A 12,500-nucleotide genomic window follows, 5' to 3' on the forward strand; every position below is an offset into this window, starting at 1 on the left:
CAGGCTCTAGCAAGTAGTAACAACTGATTGGGATATAAACCGTCTTTCAGTATTTCCAGCAACGTGTTGGGTGGTTTACGTCATCATTTAAACCACACCCATGATAAACCTATATCCAAACCTGCTATTATTACCACTCATGAAAATGAAGAGATGTAGAGACAAAAAGAGATGTAGGTGTAGAATGAGAGATTTTAGACAGCTTTTCACATAATTCGCCCTGCAACTGACAGTGCATTCGTCAGCTAATAAGCATCAATAGAAAATAATATATTGATAAATTGTCTTTACAAATGACGGTTATGCATTCTAAGGATAAACAATTTACATATTATCCCGTGTGGTCTAGTGGCTAGGATACGCGGCTCTCACCCGCGAGGCCCGGGTTCGATTCCCGGCACGGGAAACTTTTCTATGTAGCTTATTTGTGAAACAACCATGTAGTTGAAAAACTTTTGGACAGTGGTAGCAGTGGTCAAAATAAGACCAATGCACTGTGATCCAGGAAGTGATAATTATAGTATATATATAAGTATTACTTTACACAGCTCTACTAAACTGGGTCCACACGTCCACATAGGCACTATATCTAAATTAGGAAAAGTCAAAAAGTCCCTTCACCCTGTGTGACCTGTAAAGGTCACACAGGGTGACCGCAAAAATACTACGTCGCAAAAATACTATGTCGCAATAATGTATCAATTAAATAACAGGCATAGTTGAACAGATAAAATAGTTGTTCAGTTCATCATGAAAGCATGAAATCTGGCTGACATACATATTATTAATTGCATTTTGAGAAGAAAAGTACCAGCTTCCAAGATGACTGCCAGATGGCTTCCTCACGTGTGACATATGCCGATACTGTTGCTTAAGCTGATCATGAAAACAATAGGACTGAATTTGATCTGAACACTTATAATTTAACCTGGTTACTTCTGACATAATCCAATCTTTACTTCTTGAACCACATTATTATTGTTGTTGTTGCTATTACTTTTATGATTACGACTCTTACAATTTTATCTGATCCCAGCAGCTTTTAAAAATGGGTTCAATCACATACCTTCTCAAAATTATTTTCTTTAAATTTACCCTACTTTGAAGGACATTGAGAGCCTGGCTGATAGATGGAACACTTGCCCCGAATATTCCCGGCTTGATTGACAGCTCGTTTGATATGTTCCTTCAGTGCACTTAGTTTGGTGGGATTAAACTTTATTAGCCACTGCTATTGTGCAAAAATCATGACTTGTCCCATCTAAAGAGGCGGACTTACTTGTCATGTCATGCAACAGAATCGAGAACTTTTACATCAGATTCCTCAATTGCAGATGGGCACTGCGTTTGCAAAAGTGGGTAAGGATTCATTAACATCATTTCATATCTGCAATATTTTTCTTATTTTCCTAGCCATTGCAACGTGACGCAATATCACATCCAGAAGTGATGTGGATCGTCAGCAGCGACTTAATTTTCTCTGATCTCATACTAATTGCAACTCAAATTATTCCACGCCAGTTGCAATGTGATAAGGAATCACAATCAAAGTGGTTATCACAGCCTCTGTATCATTAGTGTCAATCATTTGAGACTTGTGGTCCTACATTACAGGCATGTACGAATATCTATGAATCGACTTCCTCATGGGTACAGAGGTACAAAGAGCAAACCCCACAATGGTTACATTGCTTTGTTGTTATTCTAGGAAATGGAATGGTTCTGTTTTGTTGGCACAGTCTTTGTGTAAGCCTTCCCAACATGACATTATTTTTCTTTTACTAATGTCACTACTCATGTTATTACAACTACAATGTTCTGTTTTAGGAGGAATTTTCTTTCTTAGTATATTCTTCAAACTATTGATATTTTTGACATTACCATTTTCACCAGTGATGTGCCATCCACAACGAGTAAGCCAGTTTCTGACTTCCACATCTGTCAGATCCAACCTTAGGACAGTTGGTTAAGTTCAGTGAAGTAATCTTCACTCGGACTCAAAAGTCCTGTTGTTGCTTTGAGCTAATTAAAGCTTACTCATGTGATCATAATAACTGAAACTTGTGGTGACCGAGAAGCCTCTAGGCTCTCCCATGAGTTGAAAGTCAAGCATAACCATCATACTAGCCCAGTACCAGTATTCAGGGGCTTCTGCTGAGGAAGTGTGTTTTTCACTCCAATAGATAAAGTGGCATCAGGCATACCACAATTCTTAGTCTGTGCATGATCCCATTGGCACTTTTTTAGTTCAGTGCGTATTAGTGGTTAATATCCTGTGGCATCACCATACCTCCTGGCAGATGGGGAGGTTCAAGATTCTTCTCTTTGGAGCTCCAGGTCACCCAGCATGGCCTGCAGTCTTCAGTTTACGTTTAGATAAAGCTCTTGAGCTAAAAACTCCTAGAAAGCTCCGCCAATGTGGCTAAGGACCCAGTTAAGAATGATATCCTACCCTCACCAATAGATAGACGTTGTTGGGCATATTCAGCTGCAGAAAGTTAATAGTTGCCCCAGAAACTGTATGAAAAACATGTCTCCCTTTGGAGACATATGTGCCAAAGTTCCCATTGACTTAGTTTTCATTAGGTTCTTCTTTGGCATGATATGGGAAAAAAACAATGGTTAATCACCTATAAATAAATTCAAAAAATGTATATTTTAGCCAAATTTTATGTGATACTTTTAACTTTTTCTTATTTTCATATTATTATCTGCCAATATTAAGTAGTATACAAACCACTCGTGTCTGCGACGTTGCTAGACCTTAACAAGAGTCCACTTAGAAGATAAAGAAAATATGTGAGGCTGCTGTCCCTGGTTTGCATGTTGTAATTTATTGGGCATATTATAGTAACATTCCACATTATATATTATCTTTGTCTCTTCCAATTTCACTGTGCATTGTTCTATTTAAGAACGCTGCTTTGGTACAGCTTTGATTTTCTCAAGCACCACTTATTCTTGGACTACTAAGTTGGTGAAAGAAGTAGGTCCTCCAGAAAAGTTTCCCGTGCCGGGAATCGAACCCGGGCCTCGCGGGTGAGAGCCGCGTATCCTAGCCACTAGACCACACGGGATCTGCCTTAATGCTAAAGTTGCTTGCAACTTGAAGTCCAATTTACTGTCATTTCTTGCTAGAATTTCACAGTTATGCACTTTTGTAGGTGGGACCAACACATTTATTTTTAGTTTAGACACAAGGTTATATTTTCAGTTTCAAAGCAAAGGGCTGAAGCATTAACTACTTGTGTCTATTGTTTTTATTAGATATTTTGAGACTTTCCGGGAAAGTAAGAAATGCAAGAAATTAGAGTCCAAAACGACTCAATATTTACATTAATGTCAAATGATGGACTTATTAGTTACTCCTGTTCATCTGATATTTGTATCATATCAAAATTATCATTATTATTCTTTTTTTTATGGGTCAATTTCAGTCATTAAAACACCGTTATAATAATAAAATTGAGACAATTTGACTTCGGCATTGAATTTCAACACAAGTTTATATTTCATCTATAACCTCAAACAGTTAAATGATACTGAAAAAAATATGAATGATTTGTGCTAGCAAGTGATTTGCTTGCTAGCTGATTGATAAGGTTACCAATCATAAGTTGTAATACAGCTCATTTTAAGATATGCATCAAAATGTCGATAAAGAGTAATTAATCTTACTATAAATATCAACCAATCAAATAAATCGATTGTTTGGCTAAAAGTTCCTAATGTCTGATTAAGAAGATGCCATAATCTAAGAAGCAAAGGTGCCTGTGATTGCAAAACCATGATAACCAAACAAAAATATTCTAATAAATTTGACTCAAGATAAAATCACTGCTAATATTCTGTTGTTCATTGGGAAAGCCTTTTGCAAGCCATGTTTATCTCCATTCCTAGTTTCCTATGAAAGGGGCTTTAAAGTCTCTTAGAATGTTTCATTTTGATATATTAACGCATTGCAGATGGGTGGCAACATTACATGCCAATGAGTTTTTGCCCTGAGGATGGGTGGCAACACATAGTTGCCATTAGTCGTCATAGCATATTTTACATTGGAGTAGAGTTTTTCTATTACGCTTTGAGTAATAACTACTTAGTAATATTATTCAAAGTAGGTTTAGTCTAAAAACACAGATGGCACCACTCTCTCCTAGCAGCTACAGGATAAAAAGCCTTGAAGGGCGCTCTTCCATGGTCTCTCCTAAGCACTCTACTCAGAGGACATTGACACACAGCAAGATACCAACCTTTGGCTCTATGTGCAGGTAAATAAGAAGAGGAAGTTTATCCAAATGATGTGCACCAAATGCAGTTTGACCCTGCATCGCTGCCTTGTAATGTGCACTCGGGTATACACTGTCAGATGGCACATGTAAGTCCCACAAAAGAGTAAACACAAATAGGACTTACGTATTATTACGAGTGAATGAAAGAATCACGATACCCCAGAAGAAGCTCCCATGCTCTGAAATTAAACCCTCCTTGGGTGTCACACAGGTGGCACTAGTACCTGTCCTAGGGACCAGTCAAGCAAATCTACCCCCGGCCGTAATTGGTTAATGGGCATATTATAGAAACAAAACTAGGACCCGTTTTGCATCCCCGCCACTTCTTGTTGCATTGAAGATTTCTGCAACATCCGCGTGATCGGACTTCTTTTATATGTCGAATATTAGGCTGTGTACTGCTTGTATACACTTCTAAGCTATTCAATGATGTAGCAGTGAGGGGTTAAAACACAAAACGGTGGTTATAGTACTCTGTAACACTCATTTTATCAAAACAGCTTTTTCCAAAAATATCATTAAAAAAATATGGCTATAATATTCCTATGACTAGGGGAGGATGATGTTTCGTTTTTATAATAAGGTCCTGCATATATTATTTTCAAACATATTATAAGAGCTTTCAGAGACCCTTTCACCTACGAAGGCTAGAAAGGAATAAGTAAACAGTTTGACTTTCAACATAAATCTATAATTCATTTTGTTTTTACAAATATATATCTATATTTGTAAATTGATTCGAATATGAGCATCCAATTTCATTATAGAAGCAAGTGTGGACATGTAGGTGTTCTAAATCAACAAGAATTCATTCCGCATACTTCAAATAAATAAATAGATAACCAATGCGACATTCTTATTCATTCTTATATCTATTCTCCATGATGCGTTTTTCACTAGTCACTAGACCTTGGAGCATTATTCCTAAAATACTATACATAATTTTATTTCATTTTATAGTTTCTTCTGAAAAAAAAATGAAAAGTAAGAAATGGCAACACATGTAATGGCGGGAAACTAGAGCGGAACCAGGCAAATCCCGCGAATAATGGAAGGGATACACTATTCGATTACGATGACGATGGCGCTAGTGATAATAATGATAATCCTGATGGTGATGGTCATCATAATTATGATCTTCATAATCATTATCATCATCCTTATTATCACTATCACCATTATCATCGTCATCACCATCATTATCACCGTAACTATTATTTTTACTATTGTCATTTATGATAATATAAATAATAATGATAACAATTATCATAAGTGCATTATCATCATTATCAGTATAATTTTATTATTACCATCAATGTCATCTTCAATGTTGTTAATGTTGATAGTATTACTAATTTCATCAGTAATGATATCTGAGAGGCTGAGAGGTTCCAGGTTGCAATCCTCCAAAGCTGAAGCGTATAACTAGTGTTCCCGTGACGATCTGTCCTTCTTGTCTGGTCACCAAAATGCCTCCCCACTCCGCGTGCCCCAACAGCAGCCGAGGTTTGTGCCTACTCAACTATCACACTTGAGTGAACAGAATATAGAGGTATCACCCTAGACTGATATTTATAAGCAGTGCATTTAAATTCAATTTGTAACTGTAATATGTAGTGTACCTGAGTTTCCACTTTGATTGCATAATATGCAATAATAATAGGGCAATATAACTTTTGGTATACAAATAATATCAGATAGATAAATAGACCTAGTGAATCCGTTGCTGAACATTATTGCATTATTTAGTGACTAAGAAAGGTGAATTCTTTTCACTATAATAATTGCCTGTATGATTTGTTGATTTTTGTACTATATCTCTCCCCATCTCTACAAACCTTCAGATAAAATGGATCAGAAATATGTTGCTAATATTACCCTCATCTAATAACCTTGCTTTGAAACCAAGATGTAGCTTTATGTTTGCAATAAAAAAAAAAACTGTCAGTTCCACATACACAAGAATATTATAGGAGATATAATATACAGAAAATAACAAAGTTTAACAAGAAATGACACTCCTTATTGAATGAATTTCCTATGTTCTTATAATCCCGTGTGGTCTAGTGGCTAGGATACGCGGCTCTCACCCGCGAGGCCCGGGTTCGATTCCCGGCACGGGAAGGTTTTCCAGAAAGACTACTTCTGAAATCCTGTAGTCCATGGAAAATTATCGTTCGCTGAGGATATAAGGATGCAAAAACATCTCCGCGTTGGGGCTTTTTGAACGGGCCTCCGTTCATTGTTCCCAATAATCCATTGAATGGTCTACATCATCATTTAAGCCACGCCCATTCTAAACCTACATCCAAACCTGTTATTTTTGCCACTCATTCTTGCTTTTACTTACCTGTGATTCATTTGACTATTGTAGTTATATTTTTCTACAAACACATACTAAATATATTTCTTACTCTTATGTATATAGAAAACAAATGAACAATCTCTAAACACAGAAAGAAAAATCATTTTAAAGAAAATATTCAAGGTCATGGTATATTAATCCGTTCTATGGATCAGATTTTTTTTTAATTCGTTTACCATTTTTTAAAGTACTTTTTAAAAATATCTATAATTTTTCAATAAATATAAGAAATGTGAGTGTAAAATATGATCATCAAATCTTAAGCCATCATCATATATGGCTCTTAATAATGCCTCCGTGGTACTATATTACACAAGTATGTGGATCTTCTGTGTGAAATGAGATTTTAGACATTTTTTCTCATAGTTCGCTCTACAACTGACAATAATGTTAAGTGAATCAGAAAGGGACAAAGTAATGTAATACAAAGGATACCATCACAGAAGTGGTGGTTAAGTATACTAGTCTTCATATTGTCAGACAATGTTATGTGATAAAAGGAAAATATGAAAGATGTGATAAAAGGAATATAAAAGCAAATGACATAGAATGCAGACATTCAGAGTAAAACAGATAACACTTCTAGTCGGTGATAAAGGCCCGAAATTTGCCTGAAGTAGATTTTATTACATTTCACGCAAAAATACAGATTTCCTTGAAAATGGTCGCATTAAACAACCCATCAAAGACTGAAATTACTTAAGATGGGTTACCGAGTACATCTGCTAAACCCAAACTCTTAAGAAAGAAAAAATAAACTAATTCATTCTTCCACTCATGAAGGTGGGTAATTACAAACATGTTCTAATTAGGATCTAGTAGATGAGCTATAAGTAAAAGTGAATCTCCCTGAAAGAAAACCAGATTCTGTCATACTCATTGCGTTTGTCCATTAAAATAAACTTATTAATGCCAAAAATATAAAAGTTTGAAGTAAGATAAGAAAGTCTATGATGTAAATTGCCAGTTCCGATTAGTCTGAAGGATGATCTAAACAAGGAAAACCTAGGAGTGTAACAACAATTAAATCATGTCATATTGAAGGAACTTCCACACAAACAGCACTGGCATTTTCTATGACTACAAGCAATGTAATCGCTGACAAATCAGGAAATGCCTTTAGAGAGGGCTACAAGTCTCTGATGATTGGTTCTGCAGTATAATCAGCAAAACTACTTCTGTAGATTGGACAAGGAAATGATCTCTGCATGAAAACATTGGCCATATGATTCAATTCCACTATCAAAAAGTACACTGAAGGAACATGCCAAACAAGGTATTTATTAAGCAATATTTGGGGAATAGGAACTTTTTGAGTCCACTGTCCCTGGTTAAACAGTTGTATTAAATCGGACGTCTAGACTCAATACATTAATAATGTGTGAAAGATCTATCATATATTTCTTTTTTTTCAAATATTTTCATCGATAATTGTTCTAGGACTACAGAACTGCTTCACGAGCATATGCTACAAGCCCGGTGTAGCATCTGCTCCGCAAATCTGGCTTATCCTTATCCTTACAAGCAGGCCTCTTAGAAAACATTCCCGTGCCGGGAATCGAACCCGGGCCTCGCGGGTGAGAGCCGCGTATCCTAGCCACTAGACCACACGGGATATTTCTGATTTTAAGTTTGCTTGCAACTGGAAGTGCAATTAACAGTGTCATTTCATTTGAATATGTGTGGATTTTCTAAGCACTAGAACACACAGGATATATTCTATTATGTGCTTACATAAGTGGGACCAACATATTGAATATTAGCTCAAATAATAGGCTTTACTATCACTGATCTGATCTGGAAATGAAACATCACAGTAAACTATATTTTGGGTTGTAAAATAAGGCTGTTAAATGACTATGACTCGAGCTACTTATTCCTAGTATTTCAACATATTTTGGCGATATAATGGGGAAAAATAATGCAAGAAAATTAACTTTAACGATCTGAAAATAGCTAAAGAATGTCCAATAATATACTCCTCACTAATTTTTCATCATCTGATATTTTTATCATATTTCTATAAGCTAATTTACCCATGGTGGGATATGTATTTGTCGCCACACTCTTTACCCAAGTATATTTCATGAGATGGGATTACTTGTGGCCAACACTGTCAGTGCATTGCTAAACGTATGAGTAATGCCCAAAATTGGCCATTTGTCATTACAACACTTTTTTTTCTGTTTTGTTATCTGTGTATAAGCATTACTTCTTAATGTATAGTATTTTTATTACCAATCGTATAATCTTTGTATCTTACCATTTTTCTTATTGTTTACTGTTAAATCATATTCATTACTATTACTTCATTCTTTTTGTTATTGTACAATATTTTGACAGTTTTTTATCATGTTACAATTATCACTTTATGCCTCAAATGCCTCATCATGATTTGTTGCATTTCATTTGAGTGCTTTTGCACATATTGTGTTTATAACTTAAGAAATAAAACCTTGTTTGAACATTTTATGCTTCGTTTCCTGTGGCATACAAGTAAATAGAAAGGAAAAGATGATAAAACAGAGATAATGGTAATAACATAATGAAGATAAATGTCAAAATATTGTATAATGACAAAAAGTAAAAACAAAAATAAAACAATGAAGAAGACTAAACATTAAACAATAACAAAAATGTAATGATACAAAGCTGAAAAAAATCGGGATAAATACACTATACTTTAAAAGTAATAACTATACTTAGATAACCAAGCAGAAATAAAAAATTGTAAGCAATAAAAAAAAAAAAAAAAAAATTTGTGGTAAAACCAAATGGCCAATTTTGGGCTTCAGTTTGGCAATGCATTGACAGTGTTGGCCACAAGTGATACCACCCCATGAAATATACTCGCCTAAATGGTGTAGCAGCAAATACATAGCCCACCATTAGTAAAATAACGTGTTTCTATATGATAAGAATGTCAGATAATAAAAAATAGTGATGAATACATTGTTGGATATTCACTTGCTATTTTCAGATCACTAATGTTAAGGTGTCAGACTAATTAATTGCATTGTTTTTTTTTTTCCATATCACAAAAACTGTTGAAACACCAGAATTAAGTAGCTCGAATCAGTCATTTAACAGCTTTATTTTGAAACCAAAAATATAGCTTACTAGGATCTACAATTGAATCTAACACAGTAAGATGAAACAGATCAAACGATGATGTAAAGCCTAATATTCAAGCTAAAATGCAATGTGTATGTTCCACTTATAAAAGCACACAATAGAATATATCTTGTGTTCAAATAAAATGACACTATTAATTGCATTTCAAAGTGCAAGCAAACTCACATTTAGATATATCCCGTGTGGTCTAGTGGCTAGGATACGCGGCTCTCACCCGCGAGGCCCGGGTTCGATTCCCGGCACGGGAATGTTTTCCAAGAGGCCTGCTTGTGAAGCAGTTCTAGTCATAGGGCAATTATCGATGCAAATATTTGGAAAAAAGTGGGCTTGGAGTGATCATGGTTCTTACTACCTGGTTCACTGTGCTTTACTCTCAAGATAATAAAAATTATGAATCTGTACCATAATATTACTAAACTCCTGTTAATGTGTAGTAATGTGTCAGGAGTGCCACATATATATGTCAGTGAATGAATAGGAAATCGCTTATGTATACAAGGCTTCGCGCTTCAGTAGAAATATTTAGGGAAATGAGTGCAATTAACATAAATATAGCCACAGTCATAGAGTAGAACTCATCAAATTGCTCAAATCATAATACAAGCAAGAACTCAGGCTGATATGTCTATTTTCGTAAAGAAAGGGTCAGGGTGGTAAAAAAAAAAAGTCCACCTAACCTCTTTTGACCATCCCTTATCTGACAGATGGCACATAAGCCCCAAATATTGTTTGACATGTTCCTTCAGCGCACTTTGTGTTAGTGGGATTGAGTGTTATGCTGCTTTCAATCAGAGATCATTCCTTGTCCCATCTGCAGAAGCAGTTCTACTGGCCGTATTGCAGAACCAACAACTTGTAGATCAGCTTCACCAACATCAGAGGTGGCCCATTATAGATAGTCAATATCTGCAACACTTCTTTTTCTTGAGTACTCCTAATGCACCCACAATGGTATTTCGTGTTTTTGCATGTGCTGTGTTTGACGGAGACAGGATTGGAGTTAGCATGTATTTTCGACAAGAGCGAACTAGCATGATGTCTTTGCTCTAATACAGTGGTTCCCAAACTTTTTTGGTCGTGACCCTAAATACAATCTTGGCCTGGCCCGGCGACCCTAAATGAGTGTACGTACATGTAGTGCTAGTCACCAATAATTTTGATATGTTACACTTATTTATAATTGTATATAGTTTTATTGAGTAAATTTATATTACTAACACAATGATTTTCAATCAACTTTAAATAGGAGCAATTGAAAAAACAAATTTTCATGAAAATGAGACTAAGTTTATTACATGATTTGGTAGTCAAGTCACAAAACCAAAAATGTTTTCTCAGTGGCTACCGTGGAACTGCTTCATTTTGTGAGTGAGATCCTCTAAGTTGGGCTTTATGTTGATTGTTAGAGCACAACGCAAGTCATGCTGGGGATCCAAGCGGTTCCTTGCTTTAGTCTTGATCGTAACAAGGCTTGAAAACCCTTGTTCACAGAGATATGTTGTTGGAAAAGGGAGAAGAGCTTTTTCAGCCTCCCGAGTCAGAATGGGCTTATCCTTGAGTTGGGTCCAAAATTTTGAATACTGGAGGTTTTCAAAGTGTTGTTTCTGCACTTGATTTTCCTGGAGGTCTATAAGTTCCTCTTGAAACCCTGGGATATCCTCACCAACTTCACTGACGTTCACACTGAAAACATTCCTGATCCAGCTATGCTTCTTGAGGTCGACATTTTCTGGAAAATACCTGTCCATTTCTTCTTGAAGGTTCTTCAGATGATCTTCAAAAATATTTTTGATGTCAACAAGGGATATTTCTGATGAATCTTCCAGCTAAGCACTTAGTTCTGGAAAGGCTGCAGTTTTTCCTCTGGCCAACTTTTCTCTCCAAAGAGCAATTTTTTTCTTGAATGAGACAATTTTTTCACCAATGTCCACCATCGTATGATTTCGGCCCTGCATGTCTGAATTCAGTTCATTCAGGTGCATGAAGATGTCGCCCAAATAAGCAAGCTTTGCCAGCCAAGCAACGTTTTTAAAGCAGTCTGCAAGTGCATGCTTTTTCTCACGCAGAAATATTTCAATTTCAGTTTTTAGTTCAATAACTCTTCCAAGAATCTTTCCCCGAGATAGCCAACGGACATCAGAGTGGAACAGCAAGTCTTGGTGATGTGATCCCATCTCTTCACACATTTTATGGAAAATACGTGAGTTTAAAGCCCTAGCCTTGACAAAATTCACAATTTGGATGGCATCATTTAAAACTGCATGGAGGTCTGGTTGCAAGCGATGAGAAGCAAGGTTTTCTCGATGTAAAAAACAGTGAATTATTATGACATCAGGGTTTTCTGCTTTAATGCGAGTAACAAAACCCAGACGACTTCCCATCATTGATAGAGCTCCATCGGTGCACACTGCCAAACAATTCAACCAGTTTAGATCATGTTTCTTTAAAAAATTGTTCATCATATTAAAGATGTCTTCTCCAGTGGTGGTAGTTGACAGGGCATTACAGAAGAGAAATTCTTCCTGAATGTCATCTTCTCCCTTGTACCTTACAAAAACCATCAGTTGAGGTTACCTGCAATATCCACAGACTCATCCGTCTGCAAAGAAAATGTTCCTGCTTTTTTCAGTGCCACAATCAGTTGAGCCAAAATATCTTCTGAAATGAGATCAATTCTACGTTTAATGCTATTGTCGGAAAGTGGTACCGAT

The 12,500-nt window shown here is 36.0% G+C and overlaps 5 non-coding genes across 5 annotated transcripts; 3 read left to right on the top strand and 2 right to left on the bottom strand.

The window, feature by feature from the left end:
• Positions 1 to 334: 334 nt before the first annotated feature.
• Positions 335 to 406, top strand: TRNAE-CUC (transfer RNA glutamic acid (anticodon CUC)). The gene has a single exon. It is a non-coding gene; the product is annotated as a tRNA-Glu (tRNA).
• A 2,599-nt stretch (positions 407 to 3,005) lies between these two features.
• Positions 3,006 to 3,077, bottom strand: TRNAE-CUC (transfer RNA glutamic acid (anticodon CUC)). Its single transcript has one exon. It is a non-coding gene; the product is annotated as a tRNA-Glu (tRNA).
• A 3,264-nt stretch (positions 3,078 to 6,341) lies between these two features.
• Positions 6,342 to 6,413, top strand: TRNAE-CUC (transfer RNA glutamic acid (anticodon CUC)). The gene has a single exon. It is a non-coding gene; the product is annotated as a tRNA-Glu (tRNA).
• A 1,784-nt stretch (positions 6,414 to 8,197) lies between these two features.
• Positions 8,198 to 8,269, bottom strand: TRNAE-CUC (transfer RNA glutamic acid (anticodon CUC)). Its single transcript has one exon. It is a non-coding gene; the product is annotated as a tRNA-Glu (tRNA).
• A 1,696-nt stretch (positions 8,270 to 9,965) lies between these two features.
• TRNAE-CUC (transfer RNA glutamic acid (anticodon CUC)) lies at positions 9,966 to 10,037 on the top strand. Its single transcript has one exon. It is a non-coding gene; the product is annotated as a tRNA-Glu (tRNA).
• The last annotated feature ends 2,463 nt before the right edge of the window (positions 10,038 to 12,500 follow it).

This window comes from Penaeus japonicus, unplaced genomic scaffold, assembly GCF_977035675.1.
Source record: "Penaeus japonicus unplaced genomic scaffold, GWHDUDI00000001_assembly GWHDUDI00000001, whole genome shotgun sequence".
In the NCBI taxonomy this organism is placed as follows: domain Eukaryota; kingdom Metazoa; phylum Arthropoda; class Malacostraca; order Decapoda; family Penaeidae; genus Penaeus; species Penaeus japonicus.